General features: G+C 42.2%; 1 protein-coding gene across 6 annotated transcripts in view; it reads left to right on the forward strand.

The window, feature by feature from the left end:
- KDM4C (lysine demethylase 4C) overlaps positions 1-15,465 on the forward strand; it is a 413,873-nt gene that overhangs the window by 122,186 nt on the left and 276,222 nt on the right. The gene's annotated exons all lie outside the window — the stretch shown is intronic.

Raw genomic sequence — 15,465 nt, forward strand, 5'->3', positions numbered from 1 at the left:
AATCTTAATAATTAATTCATTTAAAGTTAAGCTTGATTTGCTGCTATTGGATTCATATTTTAACAGCTTTAACCAGACATTTAACCAGTTGTCATGCTAGCCAAGTGATTAAAATATTTATGTACATGGCCAGAAAATGGTTGGAATAATTAGGAGTTCAGCTTTGCTTTTATTTGAAGCAGATAATAAGTGTTTACAGTGGTGGAGAAAAATTTGTGGCTTTCTCCAAAAAATGAGAATGAAATGCAACCATTGCAATATTTGAAGTGTAGGATGAGACTCAAAATGAAGAGTGGAGGCACATATAGAGAAAACTTACTGAAGAGACAGCAACAGAAGATTAATGTAGCAATAATAAACTATCTGTAAAAATGTAGCAATAATAAACTATCTGTAAAAAAGCAGCTACAATATACCAATAACAACATTCTTTATTGTAAACGATAATTTGTCTTTTGCAAAGGCAGGTAAGGGTTCTAATATATTTCCATCAATCAGTATGGAAAGCCTTTTTTGGAAATAGATATGCTAATGGTTATATAATGAGACAATCACCTCAGGGTAAACTTAAAAAACATACTTATACAGAAATAGCAATAGCAATAGCACTTACATTTATATACCGCTCTATAGCCGGAGCTCTCTAAGCAGTTTACAATGATTTTAGCATATTGCCCCCAACATTCTGGGTACTCATTTTACCAACCTCGGAAGGATGGAAGGCTGAGTCAACCTTGAGCCCCTGGCCAGGATCAAACTTGTAACCTTCTGGTTACAGGGCGGCAGTTTTTACCACTGCGCCACCAGGGGCTCTGGTGGCATAAATACGAAATCAAGGGCACATAGGTGAACCTTTTTGCATATTGCAGTCTACTGATTGGTAGGCTTAGTTTTAGATATTATATAGGAAACTCTCTGTGAATTGAGGCTTGATTAATATTTGGGAATACTATTACCTTTGGCAACTCGTATCTATTTATTATTATTTATTATTAAGGGTGGGTTCACAAGACCAGAGAGAATTCCATTTGGCGCGAACCAGTACCAGCCGGAACTTCCACCCTTTATATATCATGTGAATCTGCCAAAGTTGGGTTCCCGAGCAGTACTTCCTCTGGGAATGCAGTGTCTGCTATAACTTCAGATTTTGGTTACATAAGTTGGATTCCCGAAGGGAAGTGCTGCTCAGAAACCCTACAGTGGCAGGTTTTGATGACACAAAAAGGGCAGAAGTACCGACTCATGCCGGAGCATGTGCTCGCTTGACAGGAACCAGTGGTTTGTGCCAGCTGGACTTGCCGCTGGTCGTATGAGTCCACCCTAAGAATATTTATGTACTGCTTTTTAACAAAAAGTTTACAGAAGCAATTTATATAGCAAAGTTATAATAAAATGGTTCCCTGTTGGTAGACATCAGGAACAGCCACAGGAGGGGAGGGATGTGCACGGAACTGGGCGGGGGTGGTTCGAAGGTGGGACAGGGATCTCAGGAAGGTGGGACAGGGATCTCCTCCCCGCTGGTGCTCCGTTATTCAAGGCTCCTTCGGGGCGGCAGCATACCTTCCTTTCGCCACGTTCCCTCTTTGCCCGGAAGTACTGGGCATGTTTGCGTGTGCTGGGTGTGTGCGTGCGCACATGTGCCCCCACCCAACATGCATGCACATAAATACGATGTGTGCATGCATGCATGCCTGTTACTTCCGGGTTCTTCCAGGCAAAGAGGGAACGGGGCGGCAGGGAGGTATGCTGCCACCCCAAAGAAGCCTTGAATAACAGAGTGCCGGTGTGGGGGGGGGAGCGGAAGGAGGAGTAAGTGCACCCTCCCTCACCCTTAAAATGCGACCCCCCCACCTACGAACCAGCCAAACAGCCAGTTGTTTGAACCTGTTCAGAGGCCCTTAAGAGGGTCCGTGCACATCCCTACTGGAGGATGCTGCACAGAGGCTGGATAGGGGCAGCTGCTCTCCTTGCCAAATATAAGGGAACCACTCCTTCCAAAGGTGCCTCTTTGCACAGTTGGCAGTCTGCATGACGTAGAACTATGTTTCCTCCGACTGTCAACCTGACTCTGGCAGTCCACTGGTAGGCTCCTTCCCATCTGGCTAGCAACTCTGGATGAGACAACTGAATGTGCAAACTGTAGCAGGCTCTCAGATGAGAGAGGGCATCCCATTATAAAGCAAATGAAAGCAAAAATAAGACTTTGATTTCACTAAATTTCTCTCCAGGTTTGGGAAGGATTAAGTATGTGTCCTTCCAAAAGCTGCGTAGAATGTCTCATTCTCTTCCTTGCTTGATTATTTTTATTCTGTAATCTCTACTTGCAAAAGTCTTTTTACCTTAGGCCAAATCTGAGCTTTACATTGGTGCCAGGTAATGGAAGAGCTACAGTTTTGTGACAGTAGTATCGCTATATGCCAAGAAACGTTTTAGCAAATTGATTGTGGTTTTAGCTTGGTGGAAATTTTGCTCAACTCCTCCTGAAAGAAGAGCTCTGTAGCTCTATTCAGGCATTTCCTGTAACTGTGTACAGTGTACATGATTCTTGGATGTGGTCTCTGACTTTAACACAAATGGGCTTTGTGCATGCACGGAGACCTTGTCTGAATCTTCCAAGCTTCAGCTCTCCTGTGTTGGTGGGAACCCTGCCCCCAGCCTCTATATGTGGCTGTGCCACTCCTTATCCCCTCAGTCTTTTGTTATCTGCGCTTCAGTCGACATAGTTGGATCTTCTGAGCTGCAAGTAGAAAGAAAATAGCCCATTTTTGTTTCTGTTTGCTCTCCTTCTCTTGTTACCCTCTCTTCTTCTAGTTATAGTTTATTTCTCCTTGCGTAGTTTCATTCCCCCTCGTGCACTCCTGCGTTTGGACATGAAGGGAGATTTTAGGTTTCACTTGTGTTGTATGGCAAGCAAGACCACCTTCAAAAAGTGTGTCCTCAGTGGGGCTAAATTGCCATCCTCTGACACCCACAGCTAATTTTGTTTTGTTTGTTTCTTTGTAAAACACTTTGGAAACTTTTGTTGAAAAGAAGTATATAAATATTTGTTGGCGTTGGGAGTTGCACATAGTGGAAACCTACCCCCACTCCCTGAAATTTACTAAGCAGGCTAGGAAGAATAGGGCCTCTTGCCTGTGGGGCTAGAAACAGGCATTGTGCACTTCCCAAGATCTAGCGTCTAAAGGTGCCTCTAAAATGATTGGCAACAACATCCCTCAGCTCCAGTCCCAAAGGCTACCATCGATGCTGGCTATCCCATCGTCTTCCTCAGCATTGCTTCCACCTACCCTCTATTATTGGGGTCAATACTGAAATCATCGACCCCAACATTTTTGGTGCGTGTCTCTGCAATGGGCTTGATACAAACCTGGGCCATGTCTTCATACCTGATGCTTGGATCTGCATCTTAATTACTTCGGCAAACCGCACGGTGTCAGCGATGACGCATAGACTGTTCACTGCCTGCTGGTCACGTGGTTGCTACCACATACTGTATGTGCTGCTTCATTTTTGCCTTTGTGTGTGTGTCCTTCAGAGGTGGTACCTCAACATTTTTGACCCCCACAGAGACTGCCCCCATATTCTTCTCAGCCCACTAGACTATGCCAAAGCAGTTGTCACCTGGTGGACCCACTTTGGTCACCTGTCGTATGGCAGCCCTTTCTACCAGGGCGGGTCATCACCATGGACGCTTCTAAAAATGGTTGGGGTGCACACATGTGAAATCGCCATTTGAGCAGCTACTTAATTTATATTATTATAAATAATAATAATTATATTATTGTAAATATTATTATTATTTCTGGTTTACACAGTCAGACAGGTGTTATTGACTGGTTTGTTTTATCCAGACATTGAGTCCTTCCCAAGGACCTGGGATGGCTGAATTTTATTATCAATATTGTTCTTGTTGTTATTATAGATATCGTCGCAGAATATAGGCTGTTCCCAGTAAAGTTGCTTTTTGTAATTGGCTGATGGTGATTTCTGTGACCCCTATGGTGTTGAGGTGCTCTTCAAGGTCTTTTGGAATTGCACCTAGGGCGCCAATTACTACTGGGATTATTTTGGTCTTCTTCTGCCACAGACTTTCAATTTCAATTGGTAGATCTTTGTATTTTGTTATTTTTTCTATTTCTTTTTCTTCTATTCTTCTATTCCCTGGTATTGCTATGTCGATTATTTTGACTTGTTTTTCTTTCTTCTCGACTACAGTTATATCTGGTGTATTGTGTGGCAGATGTTTGTCTGTCTGTAGTTGGAAGTCCCATAATATTTTTACATCTTCATTTTCTTCAACTTTTTCAATTTTATGGTCCCACCAATTTTTGGCTACAGGTAGCTTGTATTTTTTTGCAGATGTTCCAGTGTATCATCCCTGCTATCATGTCATGCCTTTCTTTGTATTCAGTCTGTGTGATCTTTTTACAACAGCTGATTAGGTGGTCCACTGTTTCATCTGCTTCTTTACAAATGTGGCACGTTCTGTTTGTCGTTGATTTTTCTACTTTTGCTCTTATTGCATTACTCTTATTGAACAAGCCTGTTATTGTGCAGCCAATATTAAACCCTCTGTTTCTTTCTTCAAGTTGCCATTCTTAAGCCACTGCCAGGTCTTGGTGATGTTTGATTTTTCCAGTTATATTGTGCAAATACTGACCATGCAGTGGCTTATTTTTCCATTTTTCTGCTCGGTTCTTGACTTGTTCTTTCTTGTAGGCCTACTTTGTTTCATTGGTGTTGAAAAGTTTCTCTTTAATGACCATTTGAAGTGCATCTTCTTCACTGTCCTTGATATATTCTTCAAGGCCTCTTTTCTCCTCCTCTGCTGTTTGATGGACTTACAGCATTCCTCTTCCACCTGAGCTGCGAGGGAGGCATAGCCTATCTACATCACTGTGGGGGTACAGAGCATGATTGATGGTCATTATTTTCCTGGTCTTACGATCTAGCGTCTCTAGCTCTGCTTGGGTCCAGTCTGTTATTCCTGCAGTGTATCTGATAACAAGTATAGCCCAGGTGTTTATGGTTTGTATGGTGTTCCGCCATTGAGTTTGGACTTTAAGATTTTTCTAACTCTTCTGATTCTAATTCTCCTGATTCACTTCCAAGTTTTCTTTTAACTTCAGTGTGTGCAATGTTCTCAGCCTGGAGAATGCCCAAGTATTTGTAATGTTCTTTCTTTTCCAGGTTCTTGATCTTGCTTCCATTGGGCAGTTCTATTCCTTCTGTTTTTGTTATTTTTCCTTTGTTCATTATTAATGCAGCACACTTGTCTAGTCCATACTCCATTGCTATATCGCTACTGAATATGCGGACAGTGTTTAGCAGTGATTTGATTTCTAATTGGGACTTTCCATACAAATTCAAATCGTCCATGTACAGCAGATGGTTGATTTTACTGGATGTTTTAGATGTTTGGTATCCGAGGCCTGTTTTGTTTAGTATTTGTGAAAGTGGGGTCATGGTGATTACAAACAACAGAGGGGATAGTGAGTCCCCTTGGAAAATACCTCTTCTAATGTTAACCTGTCCAAGTCTCTTGCCTTTGATTGTTAACTGTGTACTCCACATGCTCATTGCTTTTAAAATAAATATCTGAATGTTTTTGCTTACTCCAGTTGTTTCTAAACATTTTAATATCCATGTATGAGGCAATGAATCGAAGGCCTTCTTGTAGTCAATCCATGTAACACTTAGATTTGTTTTTCTTCTCTTGCAATTTTCTAAATCATTTTGTCAATCAGCAGCTGGTCTTTTGTGCCTCTGGTGTTCAGGCAATTTCCTTTGTGTTCAACTGGAAGCTGCGTGTTAGTTAATAAGTTGCTGGGCCACTGTGTGAAACAGGATGCTGGACTAGATGAGCCTGTACAGGGCTGTTCTTAAGTGTCGTATTACTTCATCTGCTATTATTCCAGTAAATAATTTGAACATGGATGGCAGGCAGGTCATCAGTCTATAATTACTTGGAACTGCACCTTTTGCTCAGTCTTTCATTATGAGATGAGTTTTCCCAGTTGTTAACTATTGTTCAATATCCCCTCCTTGCAAAATGTGATTGAACTGTTTTGATAGTTGTTTATGAAGGCTTGTTAGGTGTTTAAGCCAAAAGCCATGCAGTTCATCGTCGCCTGGCGCAGTCCAATTTTTAATTTTCTTTGTTCTTTCACTTATTAATTCTGGTGTTATTATTAGATCTTGCATTTGTTGGTTACATTTTTCGACCTCTTTCATCCAGCCTGCTTTTTTATTATAATCTATTGGATTGTCCCATAATTTCCCCCAGAATTGCACTGTTTCTTCTTTATTTGGTGTTTCTATGATTCTTGCAGTTTCTCCTTCTGTGCTTTGGTAGAAACATTTCTGATTTGACTGGAATTGGAGGTTCTGCCTGTGTTGTGTAATTCCAGCTTCGTATCTGCTAATCTTCTTTGACATTGCTGTTATTTGCTGCCTTATTATTTCTAGGACTTCTCTAATTTTCCTTGAATCTAGATGGTATTTTTGAATCAGATACTGTTTGGTGTTTTCATTCTTCAGCTTCTTGTCTTTCATATTTTTCAATTTACTAGCATCTGATCTAAGCCTGGAGATTTTATTTTCTAATCTAATATTCCATTTAGGTGATGTACTACTTGCTTTTTTAACAGGTCCACTGATCCTTATATCCAAGCTCTTGTGTTGTTATTGCTGCTGCACTGTACATTAGTTGGTTTGTTTCTTGCAAATTATTGGTTATTTCTGCAAGTGCAGCATTGACATCTTTTAATGCCTGAGCAAGTTGTTTTTTGGCAACTGTTTTTAGAGCTGGAAGTCGAACCCTGGTGCTTGTTTGGTTCATGTTTATTATTATTATTGCTATTGTTATTATTAATAATAATTTGATTTCATTTCTATACCACCCTTCCAATGGCTCAGGGCGGTTTACATAGATAAATAATAAATAAGATGGATCCTTGTCCCCAAAGAGCTCACAATCTAAAAGAAACCTAAGATAGACACCAGCAACAGTCACTGGAGGTACTGTGCTGTGGGTGGATAGGGCCAGTTACTCTCCCCCTGCTAAATAAAGAGAATCACCACATTAAAAGGTGCCTCTTTGCCAAGTTAGCAGGGGATATAATTCCTAGGTGCAGAGTTATGCTCACTCAGACCACTCTGGCAACTTTTCCTCTCTTGCAGAAAAGACAGCTGGTGCCCTTCATAAGAAAAATGCTCTTCAATCAGACTGAGAGTTCATCTTTTCCAGTATCCTATTTCCAACATTGGCGAGTTTCCCAAAAACAGGACATGAAGGAAACAGTCCTCCCTTGTTGTTTGTTTGTTCCCAGCACCTGGTTAATCAAAGGTCTATTGACTCCAAAAGTGGAGGCTCCATATAGCCATCACAGCTAAACACCATTGATAGATCTTTTAAATGTGTCGCAGACACATAAACTACATGGAGCTTCTAGCCATTTCCAACGCCCTCAAAGGATTTCTTCCTTTTAACAAGGGCTCATCAGTCACCATCCAAACCGACAATACGACATCCAAAACCTATGCCAACAGGCAGGGTGGAACAGTCTTGAAGTCTCTGTTGGCATTGACCATAGATTCGTGGCGATGGTGCATCACCCACGAGGTGACACTGTTAGTCGGGCACATACAGTGTGCAAAAAACCTGCAGGCAGATGCCCTCAGCAGGTCCTCAACTATCTCCCCAAACTGGGTTTTGGGAGAAAGGAGAGATTGTGATACTCTCCTTTGAATCATCAGTCGCTGGTGCGTTCCTACTCTAGACACCTTTGTCATGAAGAACAATGCACAATGCGTGATGTACTGTCTGAGGGCCGGAAGAGGGACCAACTCCTTGGGGGTCACATTTGCTGTCACTTGGACAGGTCATTTCACTTACTCCCCCATCCAGTTAATTCCAAGGATCCCCCTAAAAATCAGAAAGAATGGGTCAGGTGCATTTTGGTAGGCCTGTATTGGCCTTGGAGGCCATGGTTTCTGTGTCGAACCTCCCTCATTGTCGGCACCTGGCTCCCTCATAGTAGGCACTCAAGCTGAGCCTCCCTCATTGTTGGCACCCGGAGCAGAGCCCCCTCAGATGACCTTGTCAAGTGGGCAGCAACCCTTGGGATCAGGTGGTCCCTCAGGTATCCAGGGCCCAAACCTTTAAGGGCTTTAATGGTCAAAACCAGCATCTTGAATTGGACCCAGAAACAAACTGGTAGCCAGTGCAGCTCTTTCAAAATGAGTATGAATTGATCCCAACGGGCAGCTCCAGATAAAATCCTAGCTGCAGCATTTTGCACTAGCTGCAGTTTCTGAATATTCTTCTCAAGGGCAGCCCCACATAGAACACATTGCAGTTATCCAGCCATGATGTGACTAAGGCATGGGTAACTGTGGCCAGATCTGCCTTCTTGAGAAAGGGACTCAGCTGGCACACTAGCCAAAGCCATGCAAAGGCACCCTTAGCCACTGCCTCCAGCTCCACCTGAGCTTCCAAAAGCAGAGCCAGGTCCAGCAATACCCCCAAGCTGCATATTTGCTCCTTCAAGGGGAGTGCAACCCTATCCAGAACTAGTCGAATCTCCTCATCCCGATTGGCTCTCCTACTGACCAACATTACCTGGGTATTATCAATTTGCTGATGATACCCAAATCTATTTCTCCATGTCAAGATCATCAGAAGAAGGCATAACCTCCCTAAATGCCTGCCTGGAGGCAGTGATGGGCTAGATGAGGGATAAGAAACTGAATCTGCAGTCACTTCTGCACATAGAGTAAATGAACTCTCTGTGTTACAAGTGAATGCTTCATACCTTATTTTCCACGCAGACAAGCTGGTCCTGTGACAGGATGTGCAGTTCCTGCCAACAGTGGTTTCTACTTTCCACTGTTCCCAGCCTATTAACTTACCTCCTTTCTTCCAAAATCAGTCTTTGCCCGTGGAGTGCCAGCTGCACCTCCTGGACATACAATGGGCTCTGGCTTTTTACCTTCAGCACTCTACAGATTGGAGGCAATCCAATTCCTTGATCGTGACTTATGACAGGTGGAGTCGGGGACACCAGGTTTCTGCACAGACCTTGTTACTGTAGATTGTCTCCACAATTGACTTCTTACAGGTTGGCTTGCAAGCAACTGCCACCTACAAGTTGGTAGGCTACAACCAAGGCACATTCCACTAGGGCGCTTTCCATTCTAGCTGCTCAAGAGCGGCAAAATGCCTCCATTCAGGCAAGTTGCATTGAAAATGCAAACAGCTGGGGGAACAGTCTCATAGCAACTAACAACACAAAAAAACAGCAACTTCCCTATGCCGGAAATACAACGTCCTAGCTCTATATTGCAGCGATTAAATTCGAGACAAGGCATTGGCAATGTGAATGGCACTGTGCTGTCCGTGTAGGGACTGCGGTGTCACAACGCAGGAAGTGTGAAAGCACACTTCCAAGATCCGACGTGGCCCCATTGCAGGGTCTAATCTGGAAAGCGCCCAGAACCATGGCTTTTTCTGTGGCCTTTGAAAGAGTGGTATTGCTAGAGTCTATTTGTCAGGCAGCCACTGGGTATCTACGCATTCACTTATCCAGCATCATGCCATTGATGCTAGGGCACAAAGGGATATGGCTTGCAGCAGAGCTGTTCTGCAATCTGTTTTCAACTAGGCCCACCTCCAGGCGAAATAGCTTGCTATGCACCTATTTGTGTAAAAGAAAGAGACCACGTTGAAAAACAACAGGTTGCTTAGCTATAAATTTGGGATTTTCTAGTGGTCATCTTTCCTTTTACATGCCCTCCCATCCTCTCTGCCGGGGCCTCCTAAAGGTGGACTCAGTGACTGAGGGGATGAGGAATGGCACAGCCGCATATAGTGCCTGAGGAAGGGGTTCCCACCAAAATAGGAGAGCTGAAGCTTGAAAGTTTCTGATGTAGTCTCAGTGCATACATGAAGCCCGTTTGTGTAAAAGGACAGATGAGCACTAGAAGAACCAAAATTACAGCTAAGCAACCTGTTGTCACAGCACTGCCTGTCAAGACTCACCCCCTGCGCTGGCATGCTACATAATCCTTCCCCCACTCTCATGGTGAGGATAGTATTTGCCTCTTCACACAAACTTAGTTATTGTACAGTTACAATAATGGCTGAATAGGGCACGTGTTATACAAAGGTGCGGAAACTCTTTGATCCCTAAATAGTGTCTTCTTCTCTCCCCCACCCCCCATTTCCAAGCTCCGCTGACTTATGTTCACTTTATTTTTCTCTGCTTTTCCATATTTGTTGGTTGGTATGTAGAGGCTCAGGTAGGTGGCATGTGATGTACACACATTAAAAAAAGGTGAGTTTGTGGTAGTGTTTCTGTAGAAATATTTTTTTGCCCCAGAGGTTATTACCAACGACAACTTTATTACATTCTTCACATCAACGAATAGTAGTATGTGGCATTTCAGACATGGAATGGAGGATGGAGAACTATTGCTGGGTCTAAAAGAATATAATATGCCTTGTATATTTCATGAGTGGATGCCTAAACTTGAGCAAATGTGAATGCAACTATACAAGATAAGGAATGCTTTCTTTCTTTAGGAATATGATCATGTGTAGGAGGAGCAGATAGCTGAATAGATTAGCCTCACAAGGTGCTAGAGGCTGATCTCAGGATGCATGCTAGGCTTTCTGGAAGAAAGAATAAAGGCTAGAAGTTGGACTAGGCAGTTGAATAAACCAGTCTGCGATAAAGTGAAGAGGGAGTGTGACATGTGAGGAGAATACACACACACACACTGCTATTCAGACTAAATTACTCATGAGTAGTCCCATTTAAATTTATGAGACATGTGAGTAAATGACTGTTCTCCAAGTTCAGTGGGACTACTGATGGGTAATTTAGTCTGGCTGTCAATCTATTATTATTAATTTTTTTTTTGGACTGTGGTTTATAAAAATTATTAAAACTAGCAGTTAAAAACAGTTATTAGATTATATATGGTTCTTGTTTGTGGTCTCTGTGCATCACACTGATGACTTTGCATGTGTGCAGAGACCCATGTCAGAACCTTCTAGACTTAGAAAGAGAAACATTTTGGAAGTTGCCCCGGCTCCATACTCTCACTCCATGTGCCCCGCCCTCTCACCTCAGTATTTCACTTTCTGCCACTCAGATAGCCTTGTTTGGAGACTTCTCTGCATTGCTAATTTTAGGCAAATATGCAGAAAAGATTAATTTGTGAGACACCTTTGGCTTTCTGTTCCCTTATTTCTTTTTATTCAGTCCTCTTTTTCAGCTCAACAATGCCTGATGCATCCTAATCATGCCGTGGTGGCTGAGACAACCATGGTTAGTGACCCTCCTCCCCATATTATCTCAGAATGGCTACATCCACCTGCCTCATTGCCCAGACATTCTTACAATGCAAATGTGCAGAGTTCTGCACCCGGACATTCCCACCCTAAACTTGACAGTATGCAACCTGATGAACAAGTACCCTTAACCAAGGAGCTTTGCCACATACTTCTTAATTCTAGGAAGCCCTCCACTCTCCATTCCTATATTTCAAAGTGACGTTTCTTACGATATAGAGCAATACTCACAATACAAACCCTACCATTGCCTCCACCAACTTAATCCTTACCTACCTCTTGGAGCTTCAAAAGAGAGACCTTTAGGTACATCTGTCCACCATTTTGGCATGCTGTAGCCATGGCTCTCTCTTCTGGATCCCTATGGTGAAGAGAATTTTCAAAGGATTACTTTATCTGCATCCTCCATTATCTAAAATCTCACTCCCCTAGGAATTACTCTTAGTGCTTTCTTAGATCACTCAGAGGCCATTCAAATCCCTTGCTGCCACAGTCGTCAGGTTACTCTCCTTTAAGATTTCCTTCCTGATCACCATCACATCCACTTGCCAAGTGGGAGAACTCCAAGTTCTTAGCTGTGACCATCCTTACGTCATCTCTCAGAAGGATAAGGTTACCTTATGGCTGGATATCACATTCCTCCCTAAGGAATGTTTGACTTTTCCCAGGATGTATGCCCCTTGGTCTTCTTCCCTTTCCCTACCATACCCGAAGAACAGGGATGGTACTCCCTTGATGTGCACAGAGCCCTCTCCTTTTATTCTCACAGAACAGCAGATTTCAGGAACACCCACTTACTCTTTGCTTGCTACTCTGGCCCGAATAACAGTCTCCAGATAACTCAGTGCCTATCTGCTTGGATCTCTTTGACCATTAAACTGGCTTATTAGCTGATAGGGAAGCCCCAACCAACTCAAGTCAAGACACACTCTACATGGACAATGGCCACATCTGTAGCCTTCCTATCTATAGATGCCATCTGCAGGGCTGCCACATGGTATCAGCCAATGACCTTCATTAAACATTATGTTCTTTGACCTCTAAGCCTGCCAAGATGCTCTGTTTGGCAGGAAGGACAGTTTTGCAGTTCAGTATCCATTAAACATGTTATATCCTCCTCCAGGTAGGAGCTTACTCTCATCTCATTAATGTGATGTACAGAGACCATACAGAAGAAAGGCAGGTTGCTTGTAACGTTTTTACTACTGTATGTTCACATGACCCATCCTCCTCCCCACTGCAGCTTGCTTATGTACTCCTCCTGACTTCAGCTGCGGTGGTAGCTTAGACTGAGATGAGAGCAGTGTTTTCTCTAATTTTTTTCATCTGTGTGCGGAATGAGTTTTGTTCTGGGCAGCAGTATCAAGGCAGTGTGTGCACGTGTGCATTCAGATGAGGCCTTCCTGGTTCAACCTGAGCAGGATCTCAAATTAACTGAGTGGACATCAAAAAACTTGTGAGCACAAGCACATGCACACACCTTAGAGGGATCACTGGATGAGAGAGCAGAATGCACTTGGAGTGAGAGCATGGTGGGGTGGGACTACTGCCAAGGTATTTATCTTCATAACTCTAGAAGGTTCCAATGTAGTTCTCTGCACGCATGAGAACCCATCAGTGTGAATGCATAGAAGACCACAGGAAGAACTATAAAGTTACAGGTAAGCATCCTGCCTTTGCTTTCAGGGTGTGTGATATATTTGGCTAATGTAAGATGCAAACTATATTCTAATTACTCTTATTAATTCCATAAGTTGTTAGATGTGTGCGGTCTATAGCCTATTTTGTTTCTTTTCTCTTTTAATGTCATAGCTATAGCTATAGCTATAGATATATAAATAAAACTGCCCTTCGAGGCAGTGAGTTTCCTTCTCTCCGACTCCCATACCCAAACCAGATGTGATGGACAGTCATGCACAGTCTGCCCTATTAATATATTAAGTGGGGATGGGGCAGTCTGTCCTACATAAAAAGGAACACATAAAAAGGATGGGGTAGTCTGTCCTACATAAAAAGGAATAGAAAAAGGAGTGAAGCAAAGCCTAACCCCTTACCTTGCTTTCTAGCTTTAGGCCATTTCATCCCAACTTAGCTCTGGTACTGTGCTTTGTTCCCATGTCTCTTCCCTCTCACTATTCCCAACAGACCCTGCTGCCCTCAAAACCTTCTTTAGAGATGGTAGAATAGAGATAGCACACCTGCTGCAAATTACAGTCTGGCAGAGAAAAAGATATTCGGGATACATTTTAGGCTCTTTAAAATGCTCTGCCTGTAATTTTGATGATGAGCAATGGGGGGAAGGGAAATCAGCAGAGATGTGGGGAAGTTGCTTTTCCCTCACTCGGTTGTCCTGGTAAATTTCCCCACCCCCGGCCTTTTCCAATGGGAATAGGGGTGGGATGGATCTCCCTAATACCATTACGAGTCCTCTTCTTTCCATTGATGGTTGCAGCATTGGCTATGTTTTGTATTTGTAAGTGTGTATAAATGAAAAAGGTCTCTATCAGTGTTCCCTCTAATTTTTTTTCTTCAGTGAGCTGAATGAGTTTTGTTCTGGGTGGCAATATCAAGGCAGTGTGCACACATATGCATTATTATGTGCCACTATAGATACAACACACACACACACACACACACACACACACACACACACACACACATATATGGAAGGAAAGAAATGTACTTCACAATTCTATTTATCTGTCTTCTGTTTTAAAAGCAATTGTATTTGCCATTGGTGGTTAAAAGTGGCCTATAAAATAATCATAATCATAATAAACTTGTCTGCGTTTTGTTTATTTAAATGTGAGTTCATCTATGCTTTCTTACTCTTATTCTGCAAAATGTTGATTGCCTGAATGCTAGTTGCTCCTATATTTTGATAGTCATGCAGTTGACTGCTCATTTCCTTCCAAATATCCTGCAGATTGGAGCTAACACATGCCTTAGATTAGCCAAACTAACTGCTTGCCAAAAGGCCTTAATTGTAGATTGATTAATTTGTACAATTTTGTTCCATCTTTTGGAGCTGATTTGAACCTTCAAGGCAGATAATAGCAATAGAAACTTAAAGATAGATAAACATAAGATGATGCCATATACTGTGTCAGATCTCTACACAGACTGGTGGAGGTTTCTTCAAGGTTGCAGCAGGCAGGAGTCTCTCCCAGTCCTATCTGAAGATGCCAGGGAGGGGAATGTAGAATCTTCTCAGTGCAAGTGTACAGGATTGAATTTTATATATTTTTTTATTTGTAGAAGAAATTTTGAACATACTGAGTTACCTCAATTTATTAGGATTTAAAGACAAACCAGCATTTAAAGGGCTTTTAAAATGAGTTTCCTGTGATGAAGCAAGTGCATAAAAATAGATTTTTTTGGTGAGGAAAGGGGAAATGCTTAATGTTCACTTTAGCAATGAATGAATGATAGTTTATTACTGTCACAGACCAGATTAACAATTAATAACAATTAATAACAATTAATAACAAAATTCAAGAAATTTCAAAATTTACAAAATTACAAACTGTTCAAATTACTAATACAGTCTTTACGGAGCTTCAGTGCCACAAAACAGAACTTTGCTACATTATCTGAAATTACAGGTTTAAAATTTGACAGCATAATTTCCAAATAAAATTTGTGTGACCAGGATAAATGGTTAAAATTGGTGCAATAAATTTGATGCAAGCGTCCCTATAAAATTGGCAGTAAAGAATAACATGGGTAATAGACTGTACAACTCCTGAACCACAAGGGCAACAGCGCTGATCATAAGGAAGTCATTTGAATTTGCCATCAAGTACTGCCGAAGGGAGAGCGTTCAATTGTGCGAGGGTCAAAAATCTCCTAAACTTTGGTACCAAAATCTGGTCTAAATATTCAGCTGGTTTATAGTGATAAGTTTGAAAACCTAATTATATTCCCTTGGGCAGCCGTGCGGACTCTGCCTGCAAATCTATATCTCAGAGCCGTTGCTTCACAAAGCAAAGTGCCTGCTCTAATTCTCACCCAATAAGAGCTTCTTGAGACGTGCCCAAGTGATGCAATTTTAATTTCAGAGCTGATTTCCATTTGGAAGCTAAACTGTCTGATAACACTAAAGG

The sequence above is a fragment of the Hemicordylus capensis genome, chromosome 2, assembly GCF_027244095.1.
Source record: "Hemicordylus capensis ecotype Gifberg chromosome 2, rHemCap1.1.pri, whole genome shotgun sequence".
NCBI classification, from domain to species: Eukaryota; Metazoa; Chordata; class Lepidosauria; order Squamata; family Cordylidae; genus Hemicordylus; species Hemicordylus capensis.